At 39.7% G+C, this 22788-nt stretch overlaps 1 protein-coding gene across 2 annotated transcripts in view; it reads left to right on the top strand.

Moving 5' to 3' along the window:
• CAB39 (calcium binding protein 39) overlaps positions 1-22788 on the top strand; it is a 63847-nt gene that overhangs the window by 9860 nt on the left and 31199 nt on the right. The window lies entirely within an intron of this gene.

Here is a 22788-nt window from a genome sequence, read left to right as displayed (position 1 = left end):
GCAGTTAAGAGCAGCATGTCATACCAGTAATAATAGAAAGAACCTCTCGTGTCTCTCGTACAGGCGTTTTAAGAAATTGTTTGTAGATGAATTGTGCTGTAAGACATCTAAGTCTTACAATAGAAATGGGCAACCTGTGGACTCATCATCTGACCATTGGTCATATTACCTGGAGCTGATGGGAGTTATGGCCCTCCAGATATTGAGCTTTTAAGTTTCCCACCTCTGCCTTACAAAGTTGTTTCAGAATGTATTATTCTTAAAGCACCATCACCTCCCCGCTCCACATGGATATTATATCATGATCTATCTTGACATTTTGCGCTAGTGTTTCTGTGTATGTTAATACCTCAGTTAATGAAGTATATGTGTTCCTGGATATTACTTCTTTAACAGAAACTTTGGCGCCAGAGGTAAGAATAACATGGAAATAATAGAGATAGGTACACCACAAAAAAGAATTTAGCAAACTTTTTATTCAAAACTAACAAAGTGCGTGTCTGAAATGGAACAACCAGGTCAGGTAAGCCTTGCATATAGACCACTTGAAAGCTTCTTCCAACATGCATCCAGGGATGCCTGCCTTGTCTTTTGTCTTTTATTATATAGCATCTTGTTATAGCAATCTAAAGCTTTGAGCACAGTTCTCCTTTCTGTACTTTCGAGCAGGCAGGCAAGGGGGCAGCGGCCACCATCACCCTATGCTTGGTCTCTCTTTCTATCTCTTGCCATCTTCCCTACATTCAAGCAGACGTGTCTGCAGTAAATAGTGCTTCCAGGGCACCTGAGGCACCTGGCAAGGAGCACCATTCCATCCACATATGAGAGAGTTGCATGCAGCAGCTGCAGTCCAGTAGACAAGGAGCCACTTTCTGAATACATCCCCCACACCCCAAAAAGACTTAATTAAAGGAACTTCTTTCCTTGAGGATTTGTTAACTGAAGGTATTACTGTATAGTGTCACTGAAAGCCCTGTATGGTCAATGTAGTGACATGGTGGTTTGCCCAATCAAAAATACTTACTTGGAAAAGATCCTGAGGTTAGCTGTATGAAGAGTTACCCCATATGTGAGTGGTCCTGATTAGGTCATGGGTGACTTTTACCATGTGATGCTGTTGTGAGACATCCTGCTAACTTCCTTTTATGTGTGCTGGCCTGGAAGTTAATGGTAAAGTAGTTCTGGATGCTGGAAACTAGTAGCTGTAGTATTCAGCTTGGCAGAAGACTCTATTCTCCACCTACTGCTCTGCTTTCCTGTATTCATTCTTCTGCTGTTGCTACCTATTTCGCCTCCTCCTGAGGGGCAATTTGAGGTGCCTATCCCACATAGATTGGTAGTGGAGCTACACTGGGGATAGTTCTGCCCATGAACCTATAGCAATTATGTCAGCAATTGTGATATCAGTGGGGATATGCCCGTTGCCTAGAGTCAATTGTTTCCCATAGACAATGAGAGAAATGCTGAATTAAAAGGCTATATGACTACATTGATGGCTTGTTTTGGGGGATGGCAGTTTCTACTTCTTTGCTTTCAAATGAGCAGTGTTTGCCGTTTAGACTCCAGGCTCCAGGATGTCTAAGGAAGCTGAGACATTCTACTTCTTATCCCAAACTAGAAAGATGTACTGAGTAATCCAAATACAGGGTGTGCTTTTGAAGCAACCTGTCTAATTTTGGCACATACACTTTTAAAAATAACAGATACTTGAAACAATGTGGAATTTGTGGCATCCTCTCTGGCACCAAAGACTCCCAAGTGATCCTTTTGCTTTCTAAACACAGAATGTGAGATCCATCTGCATTTGCCTAGTCAGTAGGACTCTGACCTCAGAAGCTACAAGCAACCTTTTTCTTATTTCCCTCTCTCCACCCCTCACCCCACAATGTACTTCTGTTAGACATTTGTGGCACATCCACAACTTGAAAGGAAAAAACAAAAAGAACCAACTCAATATTGTTTGCTATTAAGTTCTATTTCCTTTGCTGTTACACAATACCCACTTGAAAGAATTAAAATTATTATGAAACTGCATATAATATTTCCTTTCCACAATCTTTCTGATATCAGGCATGTCAAGTGGGAAACTTTGCTGCTTCTCTGAAGTTAATAGGTTTAGAAGGATGTCAAAACAGCTCTGTGGAGCTTGAATCCCCTCCCCCCATATCTAGATAACAATTTATTTATTTTTCTGCCCCAGGAGAGTTCATTTTCAAACTTTATTGAGATAGTTTTACAGAGATTCTCTGAAAGAGATTTTGGAAACGGAGGAAGATAAGCCTTTGTTAAACTGCTGCTGAGAACTATGGATCCCTTTGGCTGTGAATGGGGTGACTTGAGTGGTCAAGTTAGTCTCTGAGTTATGGCACTCTAGCATGAGTTTTCAGTTGAGCTTCTACAATTAATTTGTAATGTGAATGTAAAACTATCATTGGCCATAATGGTCATTTGCATTACAAATCTGAAGTGAACTATGAACAGATTTGTGAGTACAGGCAACTTAAACCTCATGTAAAACCTTTGGTTTCTTGATCTTTTTTGAAGTGTCTGATGTTGAGACCTGTATTATGAAGTGATAAAATTGATACTGCTTTAAACATATGACTATAAGTTCTTGTATATTTTTTATTTAATGATCAACTTTTCTCCTGAGGTGGCTGTCTCTTTCCGATAGAATTTAATATAGAAGGACTGAAAGTGAATAGTCAGGGAAGAAATATCAGGCACAACTCGTATACATCAAATTCAGATTGCATTTGTTAGTTAATTAGCTACCGGGGTTTCTCTGTGCAGTGTATATATGTCCTGTGGAACATGGCAATGGGATCTGTAGGATCTTTTTACTTTTTCTACGAATATAGTATCAAAAATGTCAGAGCTGATGTGGAAATGTTTTAGTGGTTATTTTTATTTAAGGCCATGTCTATCCAGCTTAATATATAAAATATTTCTAAGCAGTGTGCAGCAAATTTAAAAAAGCACAAATATTACAAAAATATATAATGAACCCATTCATATAAACTACTAATAAATTTAAAGCTATGATCAATACTGTGATTGGGTACTGATGGTAACCCTTTTTCCTTCTGATATACCTTCCCTCTTGACCTCCTGGCTCTAACCTAGAACTCTACCCTGGCTGTCACCCAGGACCCAAACAAAATTGCAGGGCACTCTGAAATCTCTCACAACGAAGAGGTCCATGTAACTTCCATAGGTTGAATGTAGCACTGCAGATTTCATAAAGCCTATTAGCTTACACATTACTTTTTGCCTGCCAATATATGCTTGCATTACTTGTTTGTATCACATAAATGGCCAAAGAGTGGGAAAAGAGGAACTAATTTACAAAAGCTTCCTGTGTTGCCTAAAGTTGATTCTTACTTGTTACAGCCAAATAAAGTAAATTTGCAAGCTTGGGCTGAATGTGTTAACTGTCCATACCTTGGACCAGCTGGAGCTTCTGAATAGAATGACAGCCTTGCATAGAACACACTCAATTTCTAAGGTTACAAGTGCATGGGTGGTGGTTGGTAAACTGGCCACATCCCTTTCTATCAGATGAAACTGATAAAATAAGTCAGGGCCATAGCCATTTGAGTGTTCATAAGTCTACCAGGTCCAACCTTTCCCAGACTGGGGAAAGTAATGAAATTAGTTGTAGGCATGCACTTCCCTTGGATGATTTATTTCTCCCCCCTTAACCCCACAGATATTAGTCAATATTCAACTAAAAAATCACGCTAATGCAAGGATTAGCACTAGCCCTGATGACTTCCCCCCCCTTTCCTCTGGAGGGTTGGGTGAATAGATGTAGGGGGCACATGGGGGAGAAGAGGGGGAGATTATTCTGTTGCACAAGGGGAAATCCTTACACTGACTGAAGGATTTGCTTAACACCACATTTAATACAACCCATTGTTTCCACCTGTTCTGAATCCTGTTTTTGTTTATCCTGAACCAGTTGATCCAGATTGTTGCTTTTTGTTGGCTACTTATTCTATTAAATAGTCTCATGGACGTGCCTTAGTAATCCATGGATACTCTTTTTCTGGATTGAAAAATAACTATCCAAGCCTGGTCTTCTGTGTTTATACTTTCTAATATTTTGCTTAGTACATCTCCTACTATTAAAAAAAAGCTGATTATTTGGAATTTCTGTTTGAAGGAGAGGTGAGTTGAAAAGCACAGAGATTTCTTTGTAAGTGTAGACTCCAAATGCCAAGGTTTCTGTAATAAAAAAGTGCCAACAACAAATAACATTAGCATTACTAAGTGCGGTTCTTTATCTTGTTGGAAAGAAGCCTTTTTCAAAAACAGCAACATTTTACCAGTAATGTTTGTTTGGTTAGAATGTTAATATGTTGCCTATAATGGGTTATATGTTTTTATCATACTCAGAGCTTGGAAAAGTTACTTTTTTGGACTACAACTTCCATCAGCCCCAGCCAGCTGGCTGGGGCTGATGGGAGTTGTAGTTCAAAAAATAACTTTTCCAAGCTCTGATCATACTATGTCTATAGTTCGGCTTTTAAGATTACGTCTGTTTTAATATGTGTTTACATTATTGTGTTATAAATATGTCAAACTATATTAACATATGCATGTGGCAGGAACATTCTTTTTCCCACCTGCCATGTTTATGCTGAAGTGATACAGTCTCTTGAGGACTGTGCCATCTACCCTTGGTAAAAAATAGAAAAGCAAACTATGCCTTAAGATGGGGTTCATCTTTTGATGTATTCTAGTTCTATGATCTTGCAGGCCTCTAATTCTAAGTGGCTTCTGACTAGTCCTTCATACATTTTGTTCACCGTGCTTGACTGTTCCCCACCCTTGTTTAGACCTGGGCAGGAAGTGGTAGTCGGAGACTGATTTAAACATAGTTTGAACTCTTACAGATAGAAGGGGGGTATATCTATCATTAGGACTACTCTCTAAATGGTTTCAGAAAGAGGGTGGCCGTTAGTTACCACCTTTAGGAAGAATCTGACTCATTTTTGCCAATGGGTTGACTGAAGGATTAATTAGAACTTACTATGTTGTAGGCTTAGTGATTTGGTTGCAACGCCTTAGATTCTTCCTGTATGATTCCTTCCTTTTTAAGGGGGGGAAATTGACACACATCAAATTATTTATATATATAAAATATCCTCTCTTTCCTCCAAGGAGCTCAAGGTGGCAACATGGTTCTCCTATATCTCCATTGTATCCTCACAACAACCCTGTGAGGTAGGTTAGGCTGAGAGACAGTGACTGGCCCAAGGTCTCCCAGCGAGCTTCATGGCTGAGTCAGCATTTGAACCCTGGTTTCCCAACACTCTAACCACTATGCTGCATGGGCTCTCAAGTTTTAGTAGACTTGTATAGGATTGCCCTGTGAATTGGTGTTAAATCCTGATGAATTTTAAAACCAAGGAGCTTTTAAAACCCAAGGAGAGATGGACATTGTGGAGTCATTAGAGAATTTTAGAAACTCTTCAAGAAGGTCCCTCTTGCAGGCAGCCAAATAATGTGTCTCTAGACTAGCTAGCCTCTCCAGAAGATATTTGGGTTTCAGGTATAGTGGGCCCGGACAGATTTCAGGCATTAGTGTTAATCTATACTTTGAATCTGGGTAATTGGTCTGTAGCTTTCAACTCCACGTTTTGTTGCTGATGTACAGTTCTCAAGCTACCTTCCATTAATATGTTTAACTAGAAGGTTTTCATGCTTTTACTGGTTGTCAGTCATAAATTGAGAGCCAGTATGGTGTAGTGGTCAGAGTGTTGGATTCGGACCTGGGAGACCAGGGTTCAAATCCCCATTCAGCCATGAAGCAGACTGGGTGACCTTGGCCCAGTCACTGCCTTTCAGCCTAACCTACCTCACAGGGTTGTTGTGGGGGATTAAATTAGGAGGGGGAGAACCATGTACGCCACTTTGAGCTCCTTGGAGAAAAAGTGGGATATAAATGCAATAATAATAAATGGTAAATAACCTCTTGTTTTGAGGGTTTTTTGGTTTCCATTATTTATCTTGGTCATACCTAGACCAATACAATCAGTGTATTGTATATTCCAATTTAGTTGCCTTTTAAGTATTAGGTACTGTATTATTTTGGTAAATCTTTTACGTTTCATGCAGTGTGCTTTTTGAGTCAATTAAAATATTAATTTGACAACTTGCAGTTGATAGTTTGCTTTTAATTATCATTAGTTGTGTAAAGAATTGGTTATGACCATTTTAATGTGTATATTGTTGTGTAAAAGCTTGGAAAACATGGGGAAAGTAGAGATAAGTTGAGTCATAATAGTCCAGTAGAACCATCAGACTTGTGACAGACTGTGTAATTGCTACAAAGCCGATCACAAAATATGTAACACAAAATGCTCTTATCATACTAAAATCCCATTAAATCACTAATATGACCACCACATTGCAGTTATGTCATGTATTCATTATATGCTTAGTTTACGTATGTTCTGTTCCAAAATGTCCTGTTCATTGGTCAAGTTAGACTAAAAGCTGTTCTAACTTCAAATTCAAGAAAAGCCAAAGTAGATTCAATGAAAGAGGATAATTTACAAATAATAGTTTATATAATAAAAGCTGCTGTGTCCTAAACAATATAATCTCTGTGTTATGATTATCGCTGAACTGTACAAATGGCCAATTTTGTTGTGTGTACAGCACATAAATTTGATACCATCAAATATGAGGGTATCATTTGAAGTAGAAATTCTGATCATGGAGCTTCCATCAAGGTAGAATCAATGTTGTCATAGTCTAGATTAGTTGACTCAACATAGCAATAAATGTCAGTCATCAGTCTCTGCGTTTTTTGCATTTCTTCATGACGTGCCTCAGCAGTTCACGCTTCCTGGTAAGAATATCAGTAATGCTTTGTGACAGTCACATGCTAGAGTACATGTGGAGGTACAGCCAGAGCTATCTAGCTTGAGAAACTTCTCAGTACTAGGCTTTTTTAGTGTGTTGGCAGTTATGTTAAGTACCCTTTGGTGCACTTCCATTTCCACTGAAGTGGTCACAGAGTCACCACAGACAGCTGTACTTGACAGCAAACTCTGAATATGTGCTATGCAGTTACAGAAGTTGTGGTAGAATTCTCATGTCAAACATTGATGTTACTTTGTATATTGGAAGGCATCTGCTTATCAGCCAGTTCCTTACTTCAAACACTCATCACTGTGTCCTGCATAGAGCCGGGATAAGGAACCTGTGGCCCTCCAGCTGTTGTAGTGCTGGCCATGCTGACTAGGGCTAATGGGATTTGGGAGTCCAACAATATCTAGTGGGCCATAGGTTCCACTTCTCTGGCACAGAACAAGTATAAAGGACTCCCATGCAGCTAAAGCATCGTATATGGTGTGAGGATCATTGAATACAGAAACATTATTGCATAGCTGTGAGTCTGCAAGAACTCAAATGCCTTCTTAGCTTGGCTGACCATTCCTGATGTTGTATTGCACTCAGTGAGTGGAAATGCTTCCCCCCTTCCCTTTTTGTACTGCCTGTAAGCTATAGATGGCAGTTGGACGTGTTGTTTGTTTCTGGCTTCAACAGGAGAGTTCCTTGTTTTGGATCTGCATGCATTAGCTGCATGTAAAACAATGCAAGTGAGTCTGCATCCTTGCCAACAATGGCCACATGATGACCATGACCAGTGTTCTCAAAGGCACTGAATACCATCATTGTGTCAGAATTGCCAACTGCCAGCTTAACATCTAAAGTTGGTTGAGTAGCTGCTATGCTTGTTCCGTGGTGTTGTGTGTGGATTTATACCAATCAGTGCCACTACATTTTATCTTTGATCACTTTTACCTTTGAACAATAATAAAGTGTTGGTGACAGTGTTAGTGCCATCAATCTACATTTCTTCATCTGGTCACTTACTGCAAATATGTACAGGGATCCAGAAATTTTGTGTGGCCCCAAGGGGGATGATGGGTCTCGAATGTAATGCCACATAGAGCTTTGGGTATGCTCTAAGTGCCTATGCAGCTCATTGCAACTGTGGGGCAAGCCCTGTTCTCTACCCCTATCCTAAGCTGGTTGGTGAGAGCCTATCATTTTCACATTCAGTCTCAAATCTGAAAACTATCAAGAATATCTACTACTGGCTACGTAAATTTACAGAACATCACAGCTGCAATGTAACTTCCCTGTGGCATTCTTTGATAATGCTACTGCTTCTCTCTTTATACCACTTATCGGTAAGGGTTTTGATTAATGGATTGCAAAAGCTCATGACGCTTCTCATGTGTGGTGACCATATCATTGGCATAGTTTTCTTGTAGTTGATATTTCATCCATCATTCTGCTCAGTATGGCATACTGGCATCTACAAGAAATTGGTTCATTTTACAGTATTGGCACATGTACTTGCTTTCTGTAAAATCATACAGCGTGGTAAAAGCATCTGAACTGTCGGGTTCTCGAAAGTGACCAGGTGAGAGTGTAGTGGAGACTGGTACTCTGTTATTGTGCTGAATCTTGAGGAGTTATGATTTATTTATTTATTGCATTTGTATGCCGCCCCATAGCCGAAGCTGTCTCTTATGATGACACTTTGCCTCTCTTACAGCTAAATTAAAAATGGTGACAAACAAAATAAATTCTTGCCCCCACTTTTTATGCCTCTGCATCAAATTTTATTAAGCCTTTTATCTACATAGTTGCAGCTTCCTATCTTTTCTCTGTTGAAATGGTTGGCACACACATCAACTTGGTCTTCATTAAGCAAGTATTGTCTCTTGAAGCCCAGCAAGGAAGCCCTTCTTGGAGATTCTTAGTCTTGACACAGAAATCTGTTCTTTGGTTTCTATACTTCCTTGTGTACATGTTGCCTCAGCAGTAGCTGTATCCCTCTTGCCTCTGTCACTTTCTTCAAACAACGTGCAAAATGAGGTTAACAAATTTCTGTTGATGTAACTGAAGAACATGCTGCTTTGTTTCATAGTGCTTTTTGGGTTTTTTGGTCAAGTTTAGTCTTGTTATCACTTAAGTTTATTTCACAGGAAATATAATGGTCTACAAAAGGATATATTGTTCAGTGATGATATCCAGTGTGATAAATTAATCTACAGTGTTGTGTAATAAGCATCCTCCCTCAAGTATTAGTAGTATTGAGAGATATTGGAGGGTTACATACTATTACAAGAATAATACTATAGGAGATAGAGGCCATCAAGTGGTAGTAATTGTTACATTAGTTCCCTTTGGATTTAGCAAACTTTTTAGTACAGTGGTGTTGGTACTTTATTTTGTATGCCATGTTTCAGCTCTATAACAATTACTTGTACCTTCTCTTACCATTCCACTAGGTTTGAAGAAAAGATTCTGGGTTAAGGTTTAAAATATATTGGATTCTTTTGTTTAGACTGAATGTGATGTGGCGTTGCTTCCCACAATGTCATCCTTGGAACTAAAAATAAAGCAATTGGAGGCGGATTATTTAAAATTTAGCCCACCAGTATGAATTACTTTCACCCAGTGCACTTACACTTCAGGTTTAGAAATGGAAAATGTTAAAACTTGCAGAGCTGAATTGGGGTTTGTTTTCTGTTTCAGTGTATTCTTGGCTACCTTGTGCATGGATTGCAAATTCAGGTTTATGCAACCAGATGCCTTAGTCTCATGATTACAATCACAAACAATTCTTGTGATTAGCAGTACTTTTTTCCAGTGTGTCACTGTTCATTACATTAAAAAAATTACTCTGAGCTAATATTTCATTAAGGGATAATTTAAATTGTGTTTGTATGGGAGCAAAAAGCATTACCTGTCACAAGAAGTTTCAGTATGAGTTATTTTATCATGTACTACAGTAAAGCCATGATCCTGCAAAGGCTTAAATCACATACTTTGCTGTGATCACGCTAGCTGCTCTGGCTTCAATTACTGGGCGAGTCATTCCTGGGGGAAAAAGTACTGAATCCCCACCAAGGCTACTGCTGTTGCTGGCAATCTTGATTATATTGCTCTAGTGTAGACTTGTGTTTAAAGCAGAGAAGGAGAACCTGTGACCCCCCAAGATGTTGCTTGACCCCAGTTCGCATCAGCCCCAGCGAACATGTGTAACGATTAGGGATGATGGGAGTTCTAGTTCACAACACTTGGAGGACCAAGGTTCCCCATCCCTGTTTTAAAGGAAAGAAACCCCCCCTCAGTGACAAAACCTTAAAAATCATAACCAGGATTCAAAGAAGTGCACAACTAGCTATGCACGCTCAAGGGGGCTTTGGGTTTCTGAGGCAGCAGTCCTCATGTCACATGACACAGTGCCCTGAGGAGTGTTTGAAAAGCAGTTTGGGATTGGGTTAGATATAAGCAATCGCCTTCACACAGTTAAGAAGCATGATCACATATAACACCATTCCACACATTGGGGTAATGTCTGTATACAGAAGCCTGCTTGCATGTGTAGGCTCACCCTATGATATGGCTCCTCTCTACAGTTGTTACCCCAACACAAGAAGGATATAATGTATGAAGGGAGCTATAGGGCCTCCTTTTCAAAGCTACTGTGGAAACCTTTGGGCTCAACAAAAGTAATGCTTTGAATCGAAGCCCATGATTTTATAGAGCAACTTCAGTGTCCTCATTTGTAGAAGCCCATAAATTTTGGATGGTCTTGGTAGACAGTCAACATCTTTGGTAGCTAGGATTACTGCATGCCCTACAACAAGGGAGGAAGAGATTTTTTTTTTAGTGTCACACTTAGTTGGGTAGATAAAGTACAGCATGAGCTCAGGAGTTATCCTCCTTTCCCAAAAGCACACTTGAAGGGTAGTTGCAGGAGTGAGCCATGAATGTTATCTCTGTTATCTTTTTTGGCGCCTATTGAAGATCTTCCTCTTTCAACAAGCCTTTTAAGTTGAGACCTTATCCCAGTCTGCATCTGTGTTGGAATTGTTTTTTAATATGTTTTTAAACCTTTTTTTAAAAAATGTTTTAACCTTTTTAAAAAAAGATGTTTTGAAAGCTTTTTAAAAAAATGTTTTTAAATATGTTTTTAAAGTGTTTTTAGCACTTACGTTTGCTGCCCTGGGCTCCTGCTGGGAGGAAGGGCAGGATATAAATTAAATAATAAAATAATAAAATAAATAAATCTGTAGGCCCCTGCTCATTTTAGGACTTTCCAGTTGAAGTTGACCAGTCATGAATTCAGGGGCTGGGGAGTATAGTCCTTCAAAACCTTGAAGTATGAATCAGGATGTCCCTGATTCAAGTCTTGATTTGATCATGAACTCTCTGAGGCTTTATGCAGACCGCTGTCTGCCAGCCCTATCTTCCTCTAACAAAAGCAGGTACTGGAGACAGGGACAAAAACGGTCATTGGTAGACATTTCTGCTCTCAAGTCCAAAATACTGTTTGGAATGATGACTGCTGTAGTTGGTACTCACACTTTTGTCATACTTGTAGGTCTCTGGGCCAGGACTGATGTCATGTTTCGGCTGTTGTAGGTAATGTGCTACTGCTCTCTCATGTCCTAACATCTGGTTAGGAAAAGTGCTTTGTTTTCATGTTGGATGAAACCAGTTTTGAAACTTATGTAGGAGGGCACTCCCAACTTTCAATGTGTTTATGTTCTGTTTTGAACTAAGATAAACCTTTCTGTGTCTTAATTTTTGAGATCTCTGCTTATTTAGAGGTTTCTTTTGAAGGCGAGGTAGGCTACCGCTTTCCCCTTGACACCGTGATCTACTAGGTGATGGTCCCACTAGGTTTATAGAATTCATTCCTATATTAACTGTCACCTTGGAGGTAGCTATGAGAGACAATTGCTATGCAACTGCCTTTGTTTATAACAGGTGTTTCCAAATTGTGGTCCATGAAACAGTGGTCCATGAGCTTCATTCATGTGGTCTGCACCATGTCCACATTAAATATTCATGCCAATTTTCCATTGTATTTTTATTGCTTTTTATTTATTATATTTTATTGTGTTACAATTTGAATTCTATGGAATGCAAATTGTAATATAATAGTATACAATATAAGAAATACAAGAAAGAATATAATGAAAAATTATGCAGCATTTATCACAGCACATTACAATTGCTACAGCAGGCAGAGAAATCGTTAAGTGATCTGCCAAGATCATCAGAAATTTTCACGTGATTCATGGGAGAAAAAGTTGGGAGCCACTGGTTTATAATATGGCAAGCCTTGGGTACCCAATCCACAACCACTGTAGGAAAACCATGTCTGAGAGTAAAGGGATAATGGAAAATGGGTCAGTAGATAAAAAAAATACCAGTGCTGAAAATTTCAGAAGCACAAGAGAAAGAGCTGCACGAGCCATGTGTCTGGCCAATCTATGTTGAGCATTAAAGTTAGCTGTTGAACATTTTTAGTTTCAGTGTCTCAGCACTTGTTTACTGTTGCATTTCTCTCTGCTGACAATGTGAAAAAATTGCTACCTAAATGGGGGGTCAAGTGAAAGGGGAAGAGTGAATAAAAGGCAGAGTCCCTTTGGTGATAGGATAACTCTGAAATCCTGTGATGTCAGGGTCATATTGACACAGTCTTTCTCTTAACTGTATCAGTGGTACCAGTTTTTGTTTTCTTGACTGAACTGGTAATCATTCATACAAGAGTCTTAAAATCATGGATAAATCACTTTTATTTTGGAGGTTGAAAATAAATTCTAAACATTGTATTGATTGGTTTATAGGTCACTCTAATGGAATTTTTCAGAGAAGATTGAAAAAGGATAGACAATAGACAGAGTTCTTGCACTGGCAACTAATTCCCTTTAAAAAAAAAAAAGATGACTTGTGTCAATGATAGGACCAATATTATGTAATGGTACAATATGTATGTTGAACTACTTTGTCATAAGAGAGCCAAAATATAGCCAATGGTTAGGAAAGTCAATTTTTTGTTTACATGTAATAGAATTTTACATTTTTAGCATTTATATGAATTGCCTTTTTGTGTATTTTCTTGATTGTACACCAGATTGTGAGGCAGTTGCATTTTTAAAAAATGAGTGGAGGCAAATGATACGATACATGTGGATCAAAGATTTGGTCATGTGGATTAGTGGCCTTTGTTATGGGTTAGTAAAGTATTTATCGAAGTCAAATGTTTAATTGTACTTTGCTCTGCGAAGTTTATCAAGCATTGCAGATTCCAAAGCTTTTGTCTGCTGCTTCTGTATTTTTACAAGACGTGCATTTGTTTTAACACTGTTCCTCTCTCAACCCATTTCAGATTTATATATGGAATTATTAGAAAAGACAGTGTAACAGTAGGTAGGTTGGTGTTGCACATAAGTACTTCAGACTTTTTAAAATATTGGCTTGGATACTAACATAAATTAACTTAAAAAATAATGGAAGGAAAGTTTCCTGTTCCCTTGTCTCTCCAGCAGCCCATCTGTGCCTGATCTCAGATTGTTCAAAGGGCCCCTGACCCTCCGAGGGCTTTATGGGGGTTGCAGGTAAAGGGAGGAGGGGAATGGGAAGCTGTTTGACTGAACGTCCTTACCACTTATGGTCAAAATCATTGTGTTAACCATAGAGAAAGTTGAGTGTGTTTTTCATCTGTCAGAAATTATTGGCAGTTATAAACTACTACTTATTAATATTGCATAGTCAAAATATTAATAATGTCAAAAATAAGAGTAAATATATCTTGGCCATGAAAATATATGTGTAACTTTGTGTTCAATTCTAAATGTCTGAGGGAACTTGATGCCTTGCTGGAGATACTGTTAGTGCCCGATGACCGATCATCTAGAAACCCATGATATAAATGTAACAAATGCTGATAAAGCCAGTGGCGTACGTAGCATATTTGACACCCGGAGCGGATCATTTTTTAGCACCCCCTCCTCTATACAACAAAATTATTTTCAGTAATAATCATGAAATGAAACGAATAATAATAATGGCCAGGAAAGAAATGCAGACAGTGAAAATGTTCTTTTATTGAACTTTGTATATATAATCATGCCAGAAAAAAAAAATATTACAGTACAAAAAAGGGAAAAAGTGGCAACCTGCAAATAAGGCGTTGTAGCTATTTGCTTTGCAAGGGGGTGTGTGTGTGTGTGTGTGTGTGTCGATGACGGTGGGAACTGAGGAGGTGAGGAGACAGAAGAAGGGGCAAAGGTCCACCTTGCATGCAGTTAACAGCCCGCAGAGAATCCCTCGCAGTTGAAGTTTTCCTGGTGGGGGTTTATCCATTTCGGGCTGGCACACCCGAGACAAGATAGAGCCGGTTTGGGGCTCCAGGATTTTGGATGGCCTCGTTGGCTCAAGTTGCTGGTCAGCGCACAGACAAGATCTTCTCCCCCTCCGCCCCCCAAAAGCCAAGGAGCGGTGCACTCTGGGGCGTGTGCGCTTGCTCGCTCACATGTGCTTGGCGTGGGGGCCTTTCCCGACCCATACACGCTCGCCTCCCATCCCTCTGGCATGTGCAATGTGAACAGCCAACAGTATACGTGTAGACCGTCCCAGTAAAAGTCGCCAGAGATTTCCAAATGCGATGAGTCCCTTCTTTTCTGGTTCTGGTAGACTTTTTTTTTTTTTTTAAGTGGGGACAAGTGTAATCATTTTTTAGTAAACAGCAGCAAGATATCTCAGTTTCCCTGGAAGTGATGGTCTCCTTTCCTTTGCTGAATGTGTTTTAAAAAAAAAAACTTCCGTCATAAAGTTTCCTTCGCTTGGTAGCACCCCACCCCACCATTGTTGGGGTGGGAAAACTGGTCTGGCTCACATTCCTCAACAGCTTCTGACTGGCTGGAACGATCGGCTTGTTTGGTTGCCTGACTGTTTATTTCACAGTCCTTTTTTTAATATAATGCCCCAGACAGGTAGCCACTGGGGCTAGTCAGTTTCAACTTTAACTTGAAGCAATGTGTATGACTAGGCAAGCTCAGTGAGGTGGAAGCGATGGAGCCTCTCCCCTTCCCCCTTTTGATTTCTTCAGAGAGAGACAAGGATCTTGTCAATTTCATGTGTTCTCCTAGCAGTTTCTCACGGTTGTGGCGGTGGGCAATCTTGCGCTTGGGCTCTCTGTCCATCCTTATGAGCCAATACAAGTGCTGACAGCGTGTTTCAGACAATGCACCCCCTTATTGGCTGCACCCACTCCTACCACTCCACCCTTGGTACCAGGGTTGTGGAGTTGGAGTCGGAAGCAATTTTGGGTGGAGTTGGAGTCGGAAGAAATGTACTGACTCCAGCTTCAAAATAAAATTAATAATTTATTTTTTTAATGTATTTTAAGGTCTTTTTATGGTGTCTTATAGTGTTTTTAGCATTTCTGTTTGCCGCCCTGGGCTCCTGTTGGGAGGAAGGGCGTGACATAAATCAAATAATAAATAAATAAATAAATAAATAAATAATATACATTTGCGATTTATGAAGGAGTCAGAGTTGGACAGTAGAAAAATAGAGGAGTCGGAGTCAAAGGTTTGACGTAACGACTCCACAGCCCTGCTTGGTACGCCACTGGATAAAGCGATTTCAAATATGACAAGGGAGGGGATCATATCTTTTTTTAAAAAATATCTAAAAATTTATTTTTCAGGATGGTCAGTTACTGCACACTTGCTTCCTTATAAGTCACACCCAAAACATTCATTGTTCTTTGTAAACAAGGTATTGTATGTTTAAAGAAAAAACAGATACTAGAATTTGGTTGAGTTACAGACCTATTTCCTTCCCAGTGTGGTTTTATGCAGGGGAATTTAATCCATGGCCAAAGATTTGGTGTGCATATAATATTATTTTAATCCGTCTCCTTTAGCGGGTTCATGACTTCTGTGCTAAATTAATTCAAACGTATGTACTTCCCCTGGATAAGAGCCTTGGTTTTATGTGAACAGGCCCTGGGGCATAAGTAATATTATGTGAAAGGGAATAGTGACATAAGAAAAAACAGAGAGGAAGTGGTTGAAGCTTGGTTTACTTAACCAGGGATTAAGAGGATAAGCAAAAGTCTTGTTCCAGGCAGTATTCCATTCCCCAGTGGTGCAGCTGAGAAATCTTCATCTTGAGAGATTTGATGAACAACTAAAGCTTCATCTTAGATAATTTTTTTAACAGAAGGGAAGATGCTTCGTCTCTACCATCCACACACACATATAGACACAGACATATAGACCTCGCTGGCTGAAACAAAATATGAGAGACAAACTACAAGCATTGGTTCACACATAAAGCCATGGTTTGGAGTGAGGTGGGTGTGATGGAGCAGCAACCCATGGTTTATTTCTGAGCATGAGTTAATGTGTGAGAATGAGGCCATTGTGCCCTTCATGCACAGGTAGCTACTACTTAAAGAGATTTATTTTTTTATCCTGAATATATGTAATGAGAGAGCCAGTGTGGTGTAGTGGTTAAGGTGTTGGACTAGGACCTGGGAGACCAGGGTTCAAATCCCCACATAGCCATGAAGCTCACTGGGTGACCTTGGGCCAGTCACTGCCTCTCAGCCTCATGAAAACCGTGTTAATAGGGTTGCCATAAGTCGGAATCGACTTGAAGGCAGTACATTTACATTTTATATGTAACAAGTGGAAACCCAGGAAAGTCTAAGAGAGGTAGGAGGAATTGGACTTCAAGGAAGTGAGCTCTTTAAACTCAGCTTGTTTAATTAAAGAATGATTTGTCTTCTGGCACAAAAGGCTTATAAATCACTTTTTAAACATCCCCCCCCCAAAAAAAAATTGGGTTTGAGTGGGCACTGCTGGCCTTATAATTTGAAGGCACTTGCCCAAAGGGCCCATTTGAATGAAGCAAATTTGTGATTCTGTAAATTGTGGCATGTGTATCTCCTATATGTAAGTGCTAGTTCATACATATGGTGATTACAGATAGGATCTAAAGCTTTTAGAAGTCAAAAGGCCACACATTGTACTTCTAGAGCAGATGTGGCTAGCATGCGACCCTGCCAAAGTTGTTTGGACTCCCAACTCGCATCAGCTCCAGCCAGCATGATTAATAGTTATAGAAGATGGGAACTGGAGGGTAGCATAATCTGCAGGGCCACAGGTAGTCACTACTGCTCCAGACTAATGGTATCGGTGAAAATGGATGAGGAGATCATTTATGTATTTGTATGCAATCCACTTGCTGTGCTATTCCTTGTATGCAGTACAATGAATTAAGAACATAAGAAGAGCCTGCTGGATCAGGCCAGTGGCCCATCTAGTCCAGCATCCTGTTCTCACAGTGGCCAACCAGGTGCCTGGGGGAAGCCCGCAAGCAGGACCCGAGTGCAAGAAGACTCTCCCCTCCTGAGGCTTCCGGCAACTGGTTTTCAGAGCATGCTGCCTCTGACTAGGGTGGCAGAGCACAGCCATCACGGCTAGTAGCCATTGATAGCCCTGTCCTCCATGAATTTGTCTGATCTTCTTTTAAAGCCATCCAAGCTGGTGGCCATTACTGCATCTTGTGGGAGCAAATTCCATAGTTTAACTATGCGCTGAGTAAAGAAGTACTTCCTTTAACCCCATTAGTACTGAAAAGGAGGGTTGCTTCTCCTGAGTATATTTATTTCAGAAGAGGTTTATCAGTATGCCTTTTGAACCCTTCAAGTGCATATTTTGATCTGGTTAGGTGATTTTATTTAAGGAAAAACAATGTGTATCATTTGAAAACTAGACAGAATAATTAACTCTGCAATACAGCAAGTTTCATTAGGATAAAAATGGCATCCTGTTGCTAATTTCTTAGAGTGAATTCACTTTAGTGGAGGATTGTTCATGCATTGCTTGAAGGAAAAAGATGCTTCGTTGCATCTATTCTTGATTCAACATGCTTCAGGAGCTGTAGCAAGATAAAGCTTAGAGAACTGCAGCAGAGCACTGTAAAGTTGCTAAAGTACTTTTATCTTCAAGGTGAATGCGATTTAGTCTCCCTGGGAGACCAGAGTTCGAATCCCCACATAGCCATGAAGCTCACTGGGTGATCTTGGGCCAGTCACTGCCTCTCAGCCTCATGAAAACCCTATTCATAGGGTCGCCATAAGTCAGAATTGACTTGAAGGCAGTACACACACACACATATATTGAATTTACAGTAAACTACTAATTAATGCAAAGGGCTCTCATCATTCAGTTTCCTGCATGCATTTTAGTTAAATACTCTCAACATTAATGTTGTGGCATCCTTACATCAAATTGATAGACTAGCATGCTCCTAAAAATTGCCATGTTGGTTTGATAAAAAAAAAACACTGTTGTCCTTATGCTGTTTAGTCTTGAGGACTTGAGTGAACCATTTGCTGACTGTGGTAACGCCATCATTTGATGTGGTCCGCTTGCCTGTTTTCAAGCAAATATCAAGTGGCACCTAATTCCTCTTTCTGCAGAACAGATGAGGAAGGTTGAATTTTTCCATAATTCCTCAAATGTTGTCATTGTCTCTTCATAAATCATGACTTGGCATTTTCCACCTGCAGCAAAAGTAGTCGCAATTTCAGATAACTTTCTTTCCTCCTGTCATTCATGCTTCCAGCATGCAGAGAAATAAACAGACATTTGGAGTTGAAATCTATTCAATTGCTTAATCATCAAATGAAAAACATTTGCAAATATCCCAAAATAGTGCATGCGAAGTTTATCTAGCATACATATCTGAGAAATTCATAATACATAATGACAGCTATCTTGAAACAGACGTATTTCACCACCTCTAGAGAAATGTCATTTTAAATAGGACTCTAAACATCTTACTATTTTGAGTGACAGAGGACAGTCCTTAACCTTATTTATATATTGTTTACTCTTTCTTTGCTACACTTATTGGTACTATAAATTACATAAATTATAAATTAAGTGATGTATATTTATATAGGTAGCCTAAATTGTTTTCATGACGAAGGGTGGAATTTAGCATTGTGCAAACAGACCTGCTCGTTCATTGGGACAACTTCCTCTCCTCCCCCTCCTGTTTCCTGTATGTTCCCAATATCTGTTCTGGAGGGTCCACCAACCCTTCAGAACTGGTTTTGAAGGTGTGTGGAGCTGTAGGGTGGAGGAGAGGAAAGTGAAGTAGTGTTGTTTGAGCAAAGGTTCGTTCCGTTCATATATGGACAGCTTTGGATACAACCCAAACATTTTATTAGTTTCTGTCTACTGTAGGAAGCTAAGCAAATGAGTGCACTGGAGCACATGGAAATAGTGGATCTTCTATATGTACCTAAACAGATTAGTATAGTTCTCTTGATGGCAAAAGCATATTCATTATGTCGGTGTTGTATAAGTTGCTTTTTTACTCAGTTTTGCTGTTCCTTGTGTTTGTGTGCTCACTTTTATGATAAAATGTCAAAAGTGCTGCCACCAACAGTAGATATACCAAAATTATGAAACTCTAAGTAGATAATTAGCCCTGCTAATGTGTTCTCTAGATTTCCAAGCATAAAAGATCCTTCATTTTTTTCATATATCAGATAGGGCTAGTGGTGATGATGTTATAAAATATAAACCCAAAACCTGTGGGTTGTATCTAACGTAAGTCATACTTGAAATAGGCTCTTGAAATTAATGAACATGACTAACTTGTGTCTGCTAAATTCAAAGTGCTCTTCTCTGAATTTGACTAATATTAGATAGAACTCTGTATTTGCAGGGTACTTAAAACTTGTTCCTTGAGCCCAAGAATGATTTGGACTCGTTTTTCTTGATCAGCAGCCCTCTCTGCCATGGCAAATTGCTTTTGAATTGCTTTTTTTAAAGGTGCAGTTCATGATATGGCATAGTTGTCTGTTGTCCCAAGAAAAAAGTAAAATAAAAAATGGAGGTAGTGCAAGCTCCTAGCATTAGTCTGTGTAGCTTTTTGATTCCTGGCTGGCATTTAGGTAATAACTAAAACTTTTTTCAAAAGTTGACATCTGGTTTTGTAGATTGATTTGTTCTGTTTGGTCCACTTTGGATGTAAAAGGATCTGTAAAAAGCAGACATGCATCCTATACTAGTGGTGTGCATATTTTCCTTTCAGGTGTTACATCTCCCTTGTGACAGACTGTAGAAATTCCAGAAGTGTGCGTTATGTACATTGTGTCCCACAGGTGATATGTACAAGTTCCCATGATACAACACATAGCAACAATGATACAGCTGAGTACCCCTTCCCTTCTTTTCACCATATGGTGTAATGTCTAAAGACACCAAGTTGTGTGCAGTGGAGATGAGTGCTCATAAAAGAGCATTCTCATCTAAAAAAAGCAAGGCTAGCGAAGTATCATTTGTGGTGATTTTCAGGCCTTTCTTACTTGTAACTTCCACTGCCTCACTGACGACCACAATTATATATTTGCACTCTTTGCAAATTAGAATCACTGTTGTCTCTTACTGGCAAATAATGGCTTTAGAACAGCTGAAATCTGTGAATGACCTGAGTGATGGAAATATTCAGGCTTGAAATTGTGAACCCATAGAATTGTGCCAAGTTTCACTGTTCATCCCCACATTGTTTCAATGAAGGTTATTATTTATATTTGTTGTAAACCGAGCAGTAGCAATTTGCTTCCTGACCCAGAGTGTGGGCTATTTTAATTTATATCAGGTAGGAACAGCCATTCTTTGTAATGACATTGTGACCTCTGCTCCGTCAGCTTCAACTGTCCTTTTGTTTTTGTTTGCCACAGGAGTAACAACCCATCAGCATTTTTTTAAGCACAGACTTTTCTGTTCACTTATATCCTGTCGAGAACTCTGGAAGTCCAGTCATGAAGTAATTTAAGGAAACATTTATTAATTAGCATATCCATATTAACAGTGGGGCTGCTAAAGCTTTTATTGTTATGTATTATGTACTTGAATAATCAAACTGTAAATATTACCTGGAAAGGTTTGCTGACTTACAGAATACTTCTCATGTTTGAAATACCTTCTAGTCTATATTTTATGCAGTTGACCAGCAAGTGGCTTTTGGACAGTAACCTCTAATATAAATATTAGTTGAATCTTTGTTTGAAACTATAGAGTATCAATGCTGTAGATGTCATCTATCTAGATTTCAGCAAAGCGTTTGACAAAGTCCCCCATGACCTTTTGATTAGCAAACTCGTCAAATGTGGACTACATGGAAATACTGTCAGGTGGATTCACAACTGGTTGGAAAACCGTACTCAAAGAGTGGTCGTTGGTGGCTCTGCTTCGGACTGGAAGGAGGTTTCGAGTGGAGTGCCATAGGGTTTTGTCCTGGGGCCGATACTCTTCAACATTTTTATCAATGACTTAGATGATGGGGTGGAGGGAAGCCTTATGAAGTTTGCGGATGATATGAAACTGGGAGGGATAGCTAACGCAATGGAAGACAGGAATAAAATCCAAAGGGACCTGGATAGACTAGAAAACTGGGCTGAAATTAATAAAATGACATTCAATAAAGACAAATGCAGGATTCTGCATTTAGGCCACAAAAACAAAATGCACGGGTACAGGATGGGAAATACCCGGCTTAGCAGTAGTGCGTGTGAGAAGGACCTTGGAATTGTAGTGGATCGCAAGTTGAACATGACCCAGCAGTGTGATGCTGTGGCAAAAAAGCCAAATGCGGTTTTGGGCTGCATAAACAGAGCTGTAGTTTCCAGGTCGAGGGAAGTAATAGTCCCACTATATTCTGCATTAGTCAGGCCTCATCTGGAATACTCTGTTCAGTTCTGGGCACCTCATTTTAAGAAAGATACAGACAAGTTAGAGCAGGTTCAGAAGAGGGCGACGAGGATGATAGCTGGTATGGAGAACAAGTCTTATGAGGAAAGGTTGAAGGAACTTGGCATGTTCAGTCTGGTGAAGAGAAGGCTGAGGGGTGACATGATTGCACTCTTTAAGTACCTGAAGGACTGTCACATAGAGGAGGGTACAGATTTGTTCTCTGCTGCCCCAGAGGGTAGGACTAGGTCTAATGGTTTTAAGTTGCAGGAGCATAGATTCAGATTGGACATTAGAAGGAACTTCTTGACAGTAAGAGCAGTTCGGCAATGGAACCGCCTGCCTAGGGAGGTGGTGGGATCCCCTTCGCTGGATGTCTTCAAGCAGAGGCTGGACAGCTATCTGTGGGAGATGCTCTAGCTGTGAATTTCCTGCTGTGAGCAGGGGGTTGGACTCGATGGCCTACAAGGCCCCTTCCAACTCTATGATTCTATGCTTCTAATCAGAAAACTACTGGAAAAATATAATATAAAAATAGACATGTCTTAACCTCTGTGGAGTTCTGTTGTGCGTTGAGATCCCACATGCACACAGTTACTTCAGTGTTGGGACCAAGAGATAAAAGGAATGTTCCCTGTATTGGTCAAATACCTTTTTTATCATATATTTATTGTTATGTGCCTTCATGATATTAATTAATTAATTAATTAATTACAAATACCCTGCCTTTACGTATGGTTCTCAGGCGGTCTTCCATCCAAGCACTGACCAGACCTGACTCTGCTTAGCTTCAGCAGGGTGCTGGCCTCATGTGCCTTCATAGCTTGGGACATGCACATAACATTAAACCATTGTTTAGTTTTACGAGGACAAGCTGCAAAAAGTCTCAAGTTCATGCATTTCTCCTCTGTCGTGTGGCACAGCCACAACGAGGAGATTAGAAGTAATTCTATTTTTTATAACCACAGTATAGCAGTTTAGCATTGCATCTGAATTTAAAAATGGTTAATTTTAACTATCATTAGTGAAAACGAGCCAGCTTCGTAAACTATGATTTCAGCTTGTCTTGTTTCCACTAACTACAGTTTCTCTGTAGTCACAACAACCTGCACTTACTCTAAAATAGAAGCAAAAGCTCCTGAACTCCTCTCATCAGTGCCAAAGG

This window comes from Rhineura floridana, chromosome 7, assembly GCF_030035675.1.
Source record: "Rhineura floridana isolate rRhiFlo1 chromosome 7, rRhiFlo1.hap2, whole genome shotgun sequence".
Taxonomy (NCBI): Eukaryota; Metazoa; Chordata; class Lepidosauria; order Squamata; family Rhineuridae; genus Rhineura; species Rhineura floridana.
The sequence above is the reverse complement of the archived record's forward strand: the minus strand, read 5'-3'. Positions and strand labels throughout refer to the sequence as shown.